This window comes from Leptonychotes weddellii, chromosome 12 (assembly GCF_054177405.1).
Source record: "Leptonychotes weddellii isolate Sample4059 chromosome 12, ASM5417740v2, whole genome shotgun sequence".
Taxonomy (NCBI): Eukaryota; Metazoa; Chordata; class Mammalia; order Carnivora; family Phocidae; genus Leptonychotes; species Leptonychotes weddellii.
Window position 1 is genome coordinate 39,629,445 of NC_138380.1, and position 16,703 is coordinate 39,646,147.

The 16,703-nt window shown below is 37.2% G+C and overlaps 1 protein-coding gene and 1 pseudogene across 2 annotated transcripts in view; one reads left to right on the forward strand and one right to left on the reverse strand.

The window, feature by feature from the left end:
• Window positions 1-16,703, reverse strand: part of BBS9 (Bardet-Biedl syndrome 9) — a 162,589-nt gene that overhangs the window by 123,579 nt on the left and 22,307 nt on the right. The window lies entirely within an intron of this gene.
• LOC102726556 (gamma-aminobutyric acid receptor-associated protein-like 2 pseudogene) lies at window positions 12,491-12,972 on the forward strand (annotated as a pseudogene).

Genomic DNA, 16,703 nt, shown 5'->3' on the forward strand with positions numbered 1-16,703 from the left:
GCCCCTCTGATTCCCCCCCTTCATTTTTCCCTTCCTACTACCTTTTTTTTTTTTTTAATATACAATGTATTATTTGTTTCAGAGGTACAGGTCTGTGATTCATCTTACACAATTCACAGCGTTCACCATAGCACATACCCTCCCCAATGTCTATCACCCAGCCACCCCATCCCTCCCACCCCCCACCACTCCAGCAACCCTCAGTTTGTTTCCTGAGATTAAGAATTCCTCATACCAGTGAGATCATATGATACATGTCTTTCTCTGATTGACTTATTTCGCTTAGCATAATACCCTCTGGAATCTTAACTGATACAGTATGTAGGAATTTGGGGACTGGTTTGCTCACATAGCTGATGAATGCACAGATGATCTTCCTGTAGGGGTGGGGAGAAAAAAAACAAAAGAAATACATGGCATGCAATGGAATCATAATTGTTCAAATTATTATTGGTACAGTGTGGGATAAAGTGTCAGTTGAAGACTGGGCTTTGAGTGATAAATGGCTATTGCACTTGATTGTTTGATGACAAGAGTAATTACAAAGACTCCTTAAGTGGGCAACCTGCTCTGCTTAAGCACTTACAAAATAAAAAAGCTTGGGACCTTGAACTCCCAAATCAAGGTACGTAGAGAACCTAAAAGCACCTATGATGGCCATTTAACTGAGAGATGGTGCACAAATTAAAAGGAAATACACAGGGGCGCCTGGGTGGCTCAGTTGGTTAAGCGACTGCCTTCGGCTCAGGTCGTGATCCTGGAGTCCTGGGATCGAGTCCCGCATCCGGCTCCCTGCTCAGCGGGGAGTCTGCTTCTCCCTCTGACCCTCCCCCCTCTAATGCTCTATCTCATTCTCTCTCTCAAATAAATAAATAAAATCTTTTAAAAAATAAAATAAAAGGAAAGGAAATACACAGACCTTCTAGGTTCATTAATGCCTGAGAATGTCGAATGTCACATGACCCACTAGTCAAAGTGGGACTTAAAGCTTTAATTTTAGTTATAAATGAAGCTTTCACCCAAGTCTTTCTCACAGTAAATCCAGCGGGTACATAAACCCATCCTGCCATTATTTTCTCATTGATGTAATACGAAGTTGGAACAGATATACTCATAAACTAGCTGAATCCCTACCTTAGCTTCTGCTAAGGAAGAGTATTGTGAAGGTTATTATGATAGCAGAGACTAACTGGAATCCCTTGGAACTTCTCCCAACCCACCAAAAGAGCACACTTTTCAAAATCAATACTCGTCCCTAAGGAAACTGCAGAGATTAGTGCCACCATCAAAGACAAAAAATGCAACAATGATGCATCCTCATTCATTACCCTATTTGGCCTGTGAAAGAGCCAAATGGATCTTGGATAACGACTATGGATTATCATAAACTTAGGAGAAATTCCAATTACAGCTGCTCTTCAAAAATAAGGTATATTTACATCGGGCTCCCTGCTCGGCGGGGAGTCTGCTTCTCCCTCTGACCCTCCTCCCTCTCATGCTCTCTGTCTCTCATTCTCTCTCTCAAAATAAAAAAAAAAAAAAAAGATTTAAAAAAAAAAAAAATAAGGTATATTTAGTGGAAAAGGTCAACACAGCTCATGAAACCTGGTGCAAATCTATTAATAATCTATTACATTTCTCAATCCAAATGAATAAAGATCACAAGTAGTTCCCTTTGCCTGTCAAAGACAGTAGTACAGGCTGCCACGGCCAGTCAGTTACAGCACACCCTGCAGCTACTGCAAGCAAAAAGCAGGCCACATTGGTGTCTGAGGCCCACAAATAAACAACCCTGAGGCCAAAGCAGGCCAAAGAAGCTCAGGCTAAAATTGAACAACATCACCTGCAGAGGGAGAAAGAGTCAAGGCCAAGGAAGCAGCGGTTCTGGGATCCCAGTGCAGCACTGAAGTGGAAAAGAAGACCCAGGGGATGACCATCCATCCTCCAGAACTACTTCCAGCAGAACAGGGATGAAGTCCTGGAAAATCTTTTAGTCTTTGTGTGCAACATCCCACCAGAAATCCGTGAAAATTGCCCCATAAACAGTTAGGGGAAAAAGAAAGAGCCTGTTCCACGGATTGGCATTTCAAATGCCTTCATAGAATATAAAGCTTTAGCAAAACTCAAGTTATATTCTTATGAAAAGCCATGAAATTACTGACGTATGTTATATAGTAGGTTCCTTTACTTTTGGAAGAATAGCAAATCTAGCTTCTTGGTACAAACTCAGAGCTTATTCAAAGACTTTATCTTTTTACCTCATATGCTAGAAATTTAATGGGTGGGGCACCTGGCTGGCTCAGTCGGTGGAGCATGCGACTCTTGATCTTGGGGTCACAAGTTCAAGGCCCACTAGGCATAAAGATTACTCAATAAAAAATAAATAATAACCTTTAAAAAAAGAAATTTAATGGGTATACATTGTGTGTTTTCCCAAGCTTTTTAGCTCAAGCAACATATATATCAATACTGGCATTTTCTTTCTTGGATAAGTAAAAAAAAATTAAGAAAGAAAGGGATTAATTTTTTTTTTCCCTAAAGCTTTCTTGAAGGTCAGGTATTTCATCTATGAAAAAGTAATGGTTATTTGTAACCTGTGTGAAACAGCAGCCAGCCTTAAAATAGTCCTTTCTGGATAAGGTTAGTACAAAGAATACTAGTACAATTGTTTGGGCTGCTTTTAGTTTCTCTTAATCAAAATTATCAGATGATGGAATTCAAAAACTAGTTACACATTATTACTTGGCGTACTGATAAGCATTTACAAGTAAAAACTCTCTGTCGTGCAAAATTTTTAAAAACGGATATCTTCTTTTAGCACTAGTCCAATACCGATGACGTTATAAGTAAATCTGGTAAGCAGGAAGTGGCAAGTACCCCATAAAATTCAAGAGCCCACCACACTGTGAAGTTTCCAGGAAAATCTGGGACGTGTTAGAATATGCCCTCTAAAAAAAGATGTTGCTTCACCTTGCACTGCCTTCCAAAAAGAAAAAAAAGCACAGAACGTGGAGACTGTCCTTGAATTTTGGAAGCAATGTGTCATACATTCAGGTAGAGTGGCTACTTTTAAGCAGAGCCCAGAGCAAGAGAGGGCTCTGAGGCTGATAAAGGCTATAAAGTAAGCTGATTTTCTATGGCCCAAAAGACCCAGTAGTACTTGAATTACCTATGCCAGAAAAGTGTACTCTATAGAGCCTCTGAAAACCCCCAAAAGAAGAGTCATTGTACAGACACTCAGGTTATCTGTCAACAGTTATTCTCCATTCGAGAAACAGCTCCTAGTTCTGCAGGGCCATGATACAGATAGAACATCTAGTTACAGGACACCAAGTGACTACATGACCAGAGCTGCCCATCATGAAATGGGTTACCCAATCTACTGAGTTACAAAATTGAGTATGTGAAACAGCACCTTATCATTAAAGAGAAATGAAATATATGAATAAGAAAAGAAGGCATGAACTGAATAAGTGGCTCAAATCCCATAGTACCTACTCCAGCTGCTTCACTGCCTCTTCCATGACCTCATTTCAATTTCCAGTTCAATTTCCTATGACCAATGAACAGAAGAAGAAAAAAACCCACAGCCTTGGTTTACAGATGCGTCTACATGATATGCTGGCAGCACGGGTAAGCTGTAACATCAGTTTCTCACTCCAAAGTTTCCTTGAAAAACAGTAACAAAGGAAAATACTCCCAATGAGTTTAATTTTGAGCAATACATCTCGTTGTCACTTTACTGGGAATGTGAGACAGCCTAAGATTCAGATTTACACTGATACATGGGTAATGGCTAATGGGTTGGGATCAAGGAAGTAGAAAGAAAAAGACTGAAATATTGCTAAAAAGGAGGTCCAGAAAGGATCTGTGTGGAAGGATTTCTCATCATGGACATACTTTGTGAAGACATTAAAGATCCTAATTCCCAGAAAAGCTTCCAGCAAGGAACACAGTCACAGTCCTATTAAATTTGAAGCTGAGAATGCCCCAGTTGGGATTCCACCACAGGCAAAAAAAAAAAAGGTTAATGTGCTGACAGAGTCATTTCTCCCTATTACTAAGAGGAAACTGAGTGGCTGTTGTACATGAGGAACAGATAAACATGTCTAAAATCCAAGGGATTCACTGGCCAGCCTCTTAGTATTATTCCTATGTCCAATAACAAATTTAATGAAAAACTATGTTAATCCAATAAATACAGGACACTTAAGGACTCAGATCTTTGGGGTATGAAGGCAAAGAAGCCTGACTAGCCAATGTGCTGAAAAAACATAAGGAGAATAGAAAATAGGTAGTGGAGGAAGAAAGTTATGATTTTCAACTTCAGTGTGCTGACCAGCTACAAAAATGGAAAATGTTACAGCTAAGCATATTTTACATTAATTATTTCTTCACCATCCCACCCCCTTTCCCACTAGGTTATATGATGAGCACTAGTGATGACTACATTGCAATTCTGGTTTCAGATGGGAAAATGACAAAAATAACACCTTGCAACAAAAGTTGACTGATGAGACTTTGTGTCTCCCCTGCCTGAATGAAGAGTAAGAGGAAGGGCCCTTCTCCATGGCCCCCACTCTTAATAAACCCTCAAAATAATACCATTACTTCCTCCTGTCCCTTCAACCCTAGAAGTGGTAAAAGTTGATCCACTCCTGATAATATCTGGATGCTTCATTATTTGTTCCCTTAACTCTGCCTACACCTGTCAATGATCCCTTCACTAAAATCTCTTCATTTAAATCATCCGAGATAAGCTCTATTTCCTGCTGGGATACTAACTGATACCAAAGTACATGTGGAAATTAGAAAAGTAGTATTCTGATTTAGTAAAAATACATAAATAAGGATGATTTTTTTAATTTGTTTTAAATAATCTCTACACCCAACATGGGGCTCAAACTCACAACCCTGAGATTAAGAGTCGCACACTCTACTGACTGAGCCAGGCAGGTGCCTCAGGATGATTAACTTACAATCTTTGTTACATGAAACCTACAGAGCAGCATTTCTCATAGTATGGTATGCTGATCTTCTGTGGTTCCTGTATAAGAATTATCTGGGGTTGTCCATCAAATGATGAACAGATAGATAAAATGTGGTATATATCTACACAGTGGAATTTAAAAAAAAAAAAACACAGAATTAGCTAGGCTACTTTAAAATGCAGATTCCTAGGCTTCACCCCAAACTTTCCAAATCAGAATTTCCAGAAGTGAGGCCCTAGACACAACACTTTCAGTAAACCTTCCCAGAAAATTCTTTGCACACTAAAATTTAAGAACCATTGTTCAAAAGCAGTGATTCTCAAAGTGTAGTTCCCCACACCAGCAGTATCAGCATCAGGTAGAAACTTGTTAGAAATGTAAATTCTTGGGCCCTATCCCAGTCCTACTGAGTCAGAAACTCTGAGAGTGGGGCCTAGCAGTCCTGTGTTTCAATAAGCCTTCCAGGTGATTCTAGTGGACACTGAAGTTTGAGAACCACTATTCTAGAGTTTTGTCTTTTCTCTGCACAGCAAACATGTGATTTTTGTCAGCCAGCATCTGTTCCCAAATTCTCTGTGATCCAAATAGAACTAACTCAATCCCCACAACCTACCAAAGAGCTAAAACTTAAACAAGACCTTACCCGTCATCTTCTGACCTTACTGATGGGCTCATTCCAGTTATGAATTGAGTAAGTCATAGAGATGAAAGGTACAGCATAGAAAATACAGTTGTAATAGCAAAGTATGGTGACAGATGGGAGCTACACTTTGGTGAGCATAGCATAATTATAGTATTGTTGAATCACTATGTTGTACACCTGAAACTAATGTAACATTGTATATCAACCATATTTCAACTTTTTAAGTAAAAAATTTAAAAATTAGTAAAAATAAACTGGTTTAAAAAAAGCTCTTACAGTAGATCACGGACTAACATAGTGTTCATCTCCTTTCCCTGGAGAAACCATATTAGAATGAAAGTAATCCTTGCATCTGCCAAAATTAAGAATACCCCCATTCTCTGAGCAAAACCAATCCTATTGATAGCAATGAAAATGAAACTGTAAGAAACTAAGAGACAAAATCCTGTCAAATGTTTACACTCCCCATCTATTCCCCATTAATTATCATGCCAAGTACTCAGATACTACTGGCCTTGCTGCCAACCCTATGCCTGAGGTGGGATTACTCAACCGTCTGAACATTCACTGGGTCCCAGAGGTGAAACCACTCACTCAACTGTGGGGGCAGACAACCAAGCTTTTTGCCCATGACTTACAGCCAAGCTTCTGTAATCACGACCTGGCAAGCATTCTGACCCCCTTTATTATGATTTCACTCAGGGCAGAAATTAAGAGCCTGTGGAGACAGCCACTCACATTTTCTTTACCTGACTAGTGACTCTGACGCATTATATCAAAAGAGTTAGTATGACTTCCTATTTCAAGATTGTTAATTAAAAACTCTTATGTCCTCTTCTCCTCTCAAAAAAACCACCCCACACAAAAAGGAGTAAAATAAACAGACATAAACTCCTTCAAAGAAATCAAAAGACCTGTGGTAAGCCTAACCACAATCTATGAAGATGAGAAGTGAACAGAGAAGAGGTAAACAATACAAAAGGACACAGCAAGGTCAAATCTAAATGCCTGAAGAATATATTTATTTACCCCATAAAATTCCAAAAAGACTCAGGAAGTAAAAGCACCAGGTATCAGAGAAAGTGAGGTAAGATGGGATCTGAAGACAAGAGAGTTATTTAAACATCTATGTAAGTAACAGATACACAGACCTTCATAGAAACCAGGAAATATAATCTCTGGAGAAGTTAAACGAAACAAGGGACTCCAGATTAAAGGGACACACAGAGAATAGCATGGGAATGGGGCAAGTAACTGAAAATACATGGTTGAAGAAAAAGTCTATATCCTGGATAGTCAATCCTCTAATTCCCTTCTCCAACCATGGGACTAGGCTCATGATCCCCAGAAAGAAGTTAAAGAAACTCCTAGAGAAAGAAGACCACCTCAGGAGAAAAGACCTACACCTACAGATATCTGAGTCCCCAGGAAAACAGCTAGGTAGTCCCCTAACTGTCCTTAAGAGAAGCCCACCAACTGACAAGCCCTGGCCCCTCGCCCCACGGGCACAGTTCGGAGAAATGCAAATTATAACCACAATGAGATACCGCCACACACTCACTAAGGTTGCTATAATCAAAGAGATGGATAATAACAAGTGCTGACAGGAATGTGGAGGACCTCATCCTTGGGTGGACCCCTAGTGCATCAATGGTAGGAATGAAAATAAGTTTACAACTTCAGAAAAATGTTTGGTGGTTCCTCAAAAGGTTAAGCATAGAGTTACAGCTATTCTATTCCTAGATATATATCCAAGAGAAATGAAAATTTGTATATGAATGTTTGTAACAGCATTATTCACAATAGCCATAAAGTAGAAAATCTAAATACCCATCAAATATGGCTTCTTGGCCTTTTGGCTAAGATCAAGTGTTTAAATGTCCATCAACTGATGAATAGATAAATATAATGTGGTATATTCATACAACAGAATACTATTCTACATTAAAAACGAATGAAATACTGACACATGCTACAGTACAGATAAACCTTGAAAACATTATACTAAAGGGCACTTGGGTGGCTCAGTTGTTTAAGTGTCTGCCTTCGGCTCAGGTCATGATCTCAGGGTCCTGGGATTGAGCCCCATGGTCCCTTGCTCTGTAGGGAGTCTGTTTCTCCCTCTCCTTCTGCTGCTCCGCCCCCCACCCCCGCTCATGCTCTCGCTTGCTCTCTCTCTCAAATGAATAAATAAAATCTTTAAAAAAAAAAGAAAGAAAACATTATACTAAGTGAAAGAAAGACATCACAAAAGACTTTATATTGTATGATTCCATTTATGTGAAATGTCCAAGGGTTTTCACAATTTCCTAAGTGTTGGAAGCGATGAAGGTGTCTTTTATCACGTTAATGAGGTGACTTTTGGACCTCACCTAAGGATAGGGACTTTGCCAGGAGAACCAACCATATGATTAGAGGGCTGGAACTTTCAATCCTACCACCCCAACCTCTAGGGAGGGGAGGCGGGCAGGAGGTTGAACAGATAGCCAACGGCCTGTGATTTAATCAATCATGCCTAGGTAATGAAGCCTCCATAAAAACCCAAAGGACAGGGTTTAGAGAGCTTCTGAGTTGGTGAACACATGAAAATTTGGGGAGAGTGGCATACCTAAACAGGACATGGAAGTTCCTTTCCCCATACCTTGCCCTATGCAACTCTTCCATCTGGCTGTTCTGGAGTTATATCCCTTACTAAAAAACAAAAACAAAAAAACCCAGTAATCCAGTAAGTTGTCTGAGTTCTGTGAACAGCTCTAACAAATTAATTGAACCTAAGGAGGAAGTCATGGGAACCTCTGATTTATAGCTGGTCCATCAGAAGTACACATAACAACCTAGGCTTGGGACTGTTGTCTGAAGTCTAAGGAGGGGGTCGTGGGAACTTCCAATCTGTATCTGGTGGGTCGGAAGCACAGGTTAACAACATGGGCTTAAAACTGGCATCTGAAATGGGGAAATGGTTGGGTGCAGTGGGGGTGGGGAGCAATCCTGTAGAACTGACCCTTTAACCTGTGGGATCTGATGCTATCTCCAGATGGATAGTGTCAGGATTGAATCGAATTATAGAACACCAAGCTGGTGTCTGGAGAATTATTTGGAACTGCATGGGAACCCCACCCCCATCCTTGTTCCACACATTGAAAATTGAGTCTTAGAACCATTTTAATGGTAAGAGGTTTATTTTGGAGTGGAAAAATGTTCTAAAATTGATGTGGTCATGGCTGCACAACTCCGTGAGTATAATAAAAATCATTAAATTGTGTGCTTTAAATAGGTGAATTGTATAAGTGACTTATGTATCAATAAAAATGTTTTGAAAGAAAGATTAGATATATAGATAGCCAAGAACAGCCAGCTAGCCAACTGCCCTCTTTCCTTTCCCTCTTCCCACTTGCCATATATATTCAACAAGCAGGTATTTATTGCCCCTCACCCTCAAAACAAAACAGAGAGAGAGAAAGGGTTTTATTCTTTAAAGAAATATTGGCCTGTCTGGGAAGAACTATAGTGATTAATACTGGTGCTAGTTCCTGTGAATGTATAGGCCTCCTCTCCTCATTCTGACATAGGTCCCTATTTTATTCTAAAATAGGCCTCCTCTCCTCATTCTAAAATAGGTCCCTATTTTAAACTAGATCCCCAACCACTCACTTTAAAACTAGGCTGGCTGGTCAAAAGCCAACCCATTTTCACAGTACTTAATCTATTGATTGATCCTCAAAAAAACAAAACAAAACAAAACAAAAAACTGACAACCAAACACTTGAGGAAGGCCAGAAAGAAGAAAAGCCCAAGAAAAACAAAAGAATGAAATAAAAATTACTCCAGAACAAAATGTGATAATTCAAAAAGTAAAAAAAATTGGGGAGAAAAAAAAAATCCCATACCTCCAGATAACAAGAAGGTCCCCAGGAACTAGAGGGAATTGACAGATTCAGTGGTATGACTGAAAGCCTAGAAAACTTGAGGAATTATAAGGCTATGTAAAGAAATATATGACTTTTTTTTAAGAAATGTATGATTTTTTTAAAAAAGAATCTACTAGAAACATTCTCCTTTGAGTAGCACAGGACATTGTAACCATAAAGAAAGGAAATATGATCCTGGTATATACTACACTGAACAATATTTACATATCTCAAATAAAGTATGTATTAACTTTTAGAATCATCTACAGAGAAGTCACAGAAGATTTAGCTACAACTACAGACCAGTATGTAAATTTTATTAACCTCGACAAAGCAAGAATAAAGGTGAGTTGACAGAAGTTGAGAAACTTAAGGTAGAGAGTAATAATGGTAAAGATAAAATGACTAATGTGCTCGTTTTACAAAATGTGGAATCAAGGAGTTGAAAGCTGATAAAACAAGAAATAGAAGTTTGAGTATCCTTTTTGTAGGTGCAGAAATGAGCAGCAATGGAAATGAGACAGTGATATAACTGGAAGGATAAGAGAAAGAATGTGTCATTAATCAAAACACTTTGTCACTGTGGTACATCAACAGAAAAAAATTAAATATGATGAATTCAAAAGTAGTGGGTAATTACATTATTTAGAGATAAGGAGTTAACCATGAGGGGGAAATGATGCCTTCATAAGTTTGTCTGTACTATTTGGCTTTTTATTTTTATCAAATGAACTGCACATGGTTAAAAGTTATTTTGAAGGCTTCTGTGATCTTGCAAGGTTTAAATAGTCTATTTTTAAATATGTAATAATCTATCTTGCTAACATATTTCTAACATCTATCACCTAAGCCGAGAAATTTCATCTCTGATTTTCTAACATCCCTACAGTGGGCTGGATATTAAGGGGTGTCATTGAACTCCCCCACCTTCAATGAAAACAGTACGTAAATGTGCATGGTGTGTAATCATTTTTTTAGTGGAAGAGAGAAGACAGGAAAATGAGTATGGGATATAATATTTTAAAAGATAGATTACTGAAAAACCAAAAGGTAGAAGACTGATTTCTATACTTCTAGCTCACTTCAATAGCAGTGTGATAAATACAAAGAGCTCAACTATTCTATATTAAGCACTATATAAATCCTAAAACTCTACCATATTAGACTTTAAAAAGCCAGAAAAATATAGCTATTGCCAGTTAATCTCAAAACTGGGGAAAATTTACAAGAAATATGGTTCTGGCATGTTAGAGGTCCCTAATTTTAGTGTCCTCATTAACTGAATAACCTATTAGGCACAACGCCTACTTACCCATATCATTTGTCAAGCTTACATTTATTCAAATATAATTAATACATACTGATTCCCCAACAGATAATCTATTCTACACACTGACATCAAAACAATATGGTTTTTAGGAAGTTGGGCAGGAGAAGCAAAGAAAGAGTAAGGGATGAATGATGGAGCTAATTTCCCAAGTTTCAAAAGAATTTGTCACCATCTTTCAAAAATAAAAGAACCATTGATTGGGTTCCCAAATTATATTATGTGTTGATCAATTCAAGAACAGCCTAATACTGCTGAGAAAACCACAGAATAACAGGATTTTGAATAATCTTTCATTGAAAGGCCAAAGTTAAACATCATATTCCTTAAGAGAACTAGCAACAGTAGACATATTAATAGTGCTAGGCACTGTTTCTAATATATCAGGGCCCACATTAAAACCACTGCTAAAGTCTAGAAATGGTCATAACAAATCTTTCAACCTTACAGCATAAAAGTCACTTGATAATTTCTTTGTCTAACACCTAATAAAATTCATTCTTCCAAAATTGTGGAAAAGCTAAGCACAGTCCTCCCTTATTATAAAGTTTCCTGTTACAAAGTTGCATGGTTTACACATATGTTATACTTTATTATTTTTTTAAAAGCCCTCCTTATAACACCCTCTTTGTTGTAATACTCAACATACTTTGCCTCTAGGCTAGATATATAATGAAAGCAAAATGAATTCAGACAGATTGTTGAGGAAAAAAAGCTAGTTTCATTTTAGTAGTCTTTCTAAAGTCTTTTTTCTTTCCTGTAGCTTTTCATCATCTCAATGTTTTGTTCCCACTGAACATTTTCCTTTTCTTTTTACATATTTCCTTTGGTAAATGAAAGATGATAGATTGTTAAAACCATTTTGTACTACCTTTGAAACGAGAACTTTTAATCTACAATTCCTGCCTTCCAAAACCTTGTACAAATTTCATCTTTAAGACAATGAACTGTATAGGACTTAACCAGCTGCAAAAAGCCATATGAAATCTTAATTTTCCACTCACTTATGTTCATAGTCCCCTAAAATCATGAATATAACTTTCCAAATTAGATTTAGGAATACTTCTCAGTTATTGTTTCCATATTAAATAATACTGTCTTATTTTAGCAAAAATCTAGAAATGCTTTCTTATTCACAAATTTCAATGTAAGGAAATTTGGCATTAAAATCTTGCTTATTTTTAACTTAGGCAGAAATACAGTTCAAATTAATATAATATGGGGGCCTCATTCTGATATACCAAGCTTAATCATTTCTGATATTCTAAATTAGCCAGAAGTGACTTAAATTATGTACTATATGAAATACTGATGGTACAAATTTTATATCTTTAGAAGTTGAAGAGGTAAGTACACACAATACTATTCTTCCACATAAAGCATGCCTACTAATATTAGAACTCTATTCTTGATATTCTTATCTTAAAATTTATAATAGTGAAAAAAATTGGAAAAAAAGTTAGCAATATAATTCTTAAATCATCCTACATATGTATAACACTTTAATATTTACTGTCCACATAAAGAATTACATAAGAATGTTCACAGCAGTTTTATTCACATTAGTAAAAAAATTGGAAACCACCCAAAAGTACATCAAAAAGAATCTAGGCCATTGTTGTTGTGGTTGGTGCACTGAGCTCCACAGCTCCGAGAGCTGGCTGCATCCCTTCCCCACCACCGCCATGAAGTGGATGTTCAAGGAGGACCACTTGCTGGAACACAGGTGCGTGGAATCTGCGAAGACCTGAGCGAAATATCCTGATCGGGTTCCAGTGACTGTGGAAAAAGTCTCAGGCTCTCAGATTGTTGACAATGACAAACAGAAGTATCTAGTTCCATCTGACATCAGTGTGGCTCAGTTCATGTGGATCATCAGGAAAAGGATCCAGCTTCCTTCTGAAAAGGCAATCTTCCTGTTTGAGTGTAAAACAGTCCCACAGTCCAGCCTAACTATGGGACAGCTTTAGGAGAAGGAAGAGATGAAGATGGATTCTTATATGTGGCCTACAGTGGAGAGAACACTTTTGGCTTCTGAGGGCCAACAGCGGGCGAGGTGCACCATTCCTGCTTGCGTATCTTGTAAATAGCCAGCCATTTTCAGTTACCAGACTCTACACATAGACCTATTAGTGCACTTGTAACTGGATTTATTTTTTAATATATTAGAAGGTTTTGTTTCCTTATATTAGTAAATTAACATACAGAGTTTTGTTATGAGTTTTCCTTTTTGTGCACTGTCCTCATGGCTGTACACTCCAGGGAACTTGTTCCTCTGAAAATCATATTTAATGAAGATATTTCCATATTAAAGCAACGTAGGCAGGGTATTATAATGAAAGGGAGGGAGATGATGCATTTCTTCTGGATTATGTTTGAAGTGTTAAAGATGGCTCAGTGTTAAAAGCACCCAAATTAAATCCTTAGCAATCAGACCACTTGTTTCACTAGATTTTGCCAACTGCCAATCATGTTGGACTGAGCTAATCTGTTCCTCTTTCTGAAACTATTAAGGTAAATAATTAACAATTAAACTTCCTCTTATAAAGGCAAAAAAAACGATAATATACTTAAAGTTTATTGTATATGTTATTGTGTGTGTGTATGTCTGTGTGTGTGTATATACACACAGACATACACACACATACTTATATGTGTGTGCAGATAGATATCCTCTACACAGAGTACTACTAATATACTCTTAAAATAACTTTAGCCTGGTAGTAGTCAACAAACATTTGTTTTTCATATTAAACATTAACATATATCTCTACCCTGTGTTTTAGAATTTAAATTTGCAAGCAAGAGTTTCTATGTAGATTGGAAAAGGGTTACTGAATCAACTTAATTCAAGAAATACTGGGGGATGGGAAGGACTGTTCATTTCCCTTGGCAATATGTTTGGTAGATGAATATTTTAAACTGTTGGAACATTTTATGTCACAGTGTCATTTAAATAAAGTAGTTTATGGTAATCATTTTCCTTCTCAATTGAGTAAAATATTTAAAAGCTTAGTTATTCCACTGTTAAGAAAGGAACCATGATGAAACATATATATAGGTCAAAAATGGCTGTCAAGTCCTATCAAAACTACCATATTTAACCTTTCTCTCGTCAAAGGCAGTCCTGACCACAGACATTTCCATAACACTTTTCCAGCCTTGGCATTCAGCCACCATGAAAGAAATTATTTTTTTCAAACAACACCAAGAAACTTAAAATATTCTTTTTAGCCTTTCTCCTCTTAGCCACAGTAGGCAAAGAAGCATTTAACCACCAAATTTCTATAGTATATATAGAGAAGGAATCAGAATTCACCTTTCAGGAAAAGTAACAACTTTAAATGATCACGTAAAAAACGAATTTGCAGACTACAGGGAACCCTCTTTATAACCTTCCCCCAGGAACTAAAGGTTTTATACAATATAATATACAGGAAGACGCTGTTTGAAAGTAACATTGTTTTATGGGTCTTGGACCAGAGATTTTATAAATGAATACCATATATATGAGAAAACCCAGCACAGGATGAGAATCAATCCTATTATCCCCTTGATCTTCTGACTTCTCACTATGGATCCATAAAGGATCTTAAAAACAAATGAGGGAAGTTCTCCAATATTATAAAATACATAGCCTTTAATGCCAAGGCAAGGAACAGGAGCCAGCCCACCATAGGGATCCTTTTCTAACATTATTCTCTAACATTTCAACCGTATCTGTTAGAAAATAAAGGCCATATGGCTCACTAGTGAGACAAGGGTTATCAAAACATTATCTGTTGATTCCCTATAAGGAAAATAGCATTAATCTTTTATTAGTACTAATAGCCCCACACAGAAAAGCAAGACTGTGTTCTGTCTGTTCATTCACCCCAGCTGAGCATATCAGTTCACTCTCTGGATGACTATCAAAGAATCCAGACGGCTTTGGGAAGCACAGCCTCTCAGCAACCACATGTGGCCACTAACACATCTCCTTGGCAGACAAGAAAAAAGCCTCAGTTTAGACAATTAGAAGTTATTTGAAGGCTGAGGATCTGATTATCGAGGGTTGCCTCAAGATGAGGCAAAAGATGACTTACTTATTCTTCAGTTCACAGTTTTCTTTGGCGGGCTTTTTATTCCAAAGAATGCATGAATTTTTATTTATGTGACAATATAATCCCATACAAGCTTATAGAAGTCATTTTATGATTTGAAAAATATTCCACCATGCTCATATAAATTATTAGTAAAATCTGTTCACCTTCTTTACTGACAATTATATTCCAAACATACTGAACCTTTTATATACAGCATTTTCTCTCCACTTCGGTCACAAATTTGGGACTACTGTGCTGTCAGACCTTTATAATCCATACCATGCCCATATTATGCCTACATTCTAACTTTCAACTTTCCTTGATAAAAATTCTACTTTCTTGAAGTTTCATTTGTTGAAAAAAATCAAAGTAAAACAAAAGAACTGTAAGAGTTCAAGGAAAATGAGCTCTCACAGACACAGAAAGAAGAGAGATAAAAGGGTTAATGAGAAGAAATGTCTTTTATACTAAATATCAGAGAATTTAATTTTTGAAAACTAAAACCTTTTTGACTTGTGAATATTATCACAAGTACTCAGTAATTTTGAATATCACATTTTATGCAAAAAACAATAATAAAAGGATGAATAATAGATAGAAACAAAACTCCAAATCATTGAAAAAGCTCATTATTTCTACTGGTAAGCTTGACTTGCATAAATGCTGCCTCACTGGTATATGGGGAAATAATGTGAGTAAAGGTAAGCCCAGAGGCCCAAGTAATCACCTCCACATTTACCACTATGGTAACTACTGTATCCCATGCACTATAGTACTTGGTCAACATGCGTTTGTGAAGGAAGAAAACAAAACTCAGAAGGTGGCTAGAATGAGTCCACTGGGCTAACATTTGTTTCCAAAAAATAACCTTGAAAGCCTGATGTGTATAACATCAGCTCTGTACAACCACATGGCAATTTTGGTTCATTCACCCAACAAATACTATGTGCCAAGGACTGTGCAAGACATTAGATACGTGGTGAACAGAAGACATGGTCTCTGCCCTCACTAAGCTTACAGAAAGGCCTCCCTCTCCTTCTTGAAGAGTTCACATTGACCCTCTCTTTAACTAGCAAGAATATGAACTAAACAAAACAAGCACCAATGACAGGGTGATATGGAAGGCTGCAAAACGAAAACAAATTGAGAACTAAACAAAACCCAGCAATATATACACATACATGAAATACAACATTATAATAATTGAGAAACAATTTGTTATCAAGTGAGATACAGTTGTAGTGTCATCTACCAAATCTCAAATAATCAGTGGATGATCCATACAATATGAACAAGATGTAAAAGGAACAGATCTAAAATGACTCTCAGAGACTATTTCATATAGGGAAATCTCAAATTTAATTGAGCAAAAATCATTTACAAGTGATAGTCCAAGTATATAGACTGAAAAGGGAACCTGAAACGGCAAAGTAGCAAAAACAAGCAGAAGGCACTGATGACTGTCAGAAGTGCTGTTGTACATGCTCCCCATCAGTCTCAGAGTACTGATACAGGGTACTCCCCATCCACTTGCAGACAGTTACCAGACATCCTGAGCTGGGACTGGACACAGCCCTCAAAGAGGCTTTCCCATAATATAAAATATAAACAGGCTTAAAATCACTGTATGAAATATTTTACCATTTTAAAGGAAAGGCCAGTTTGATTTGGAGTTTAAGAATTGACAGGTAAAATATATCCATCACCAAATATTTAGGAATATCATATAACATGCTATTTTTCTTTTTT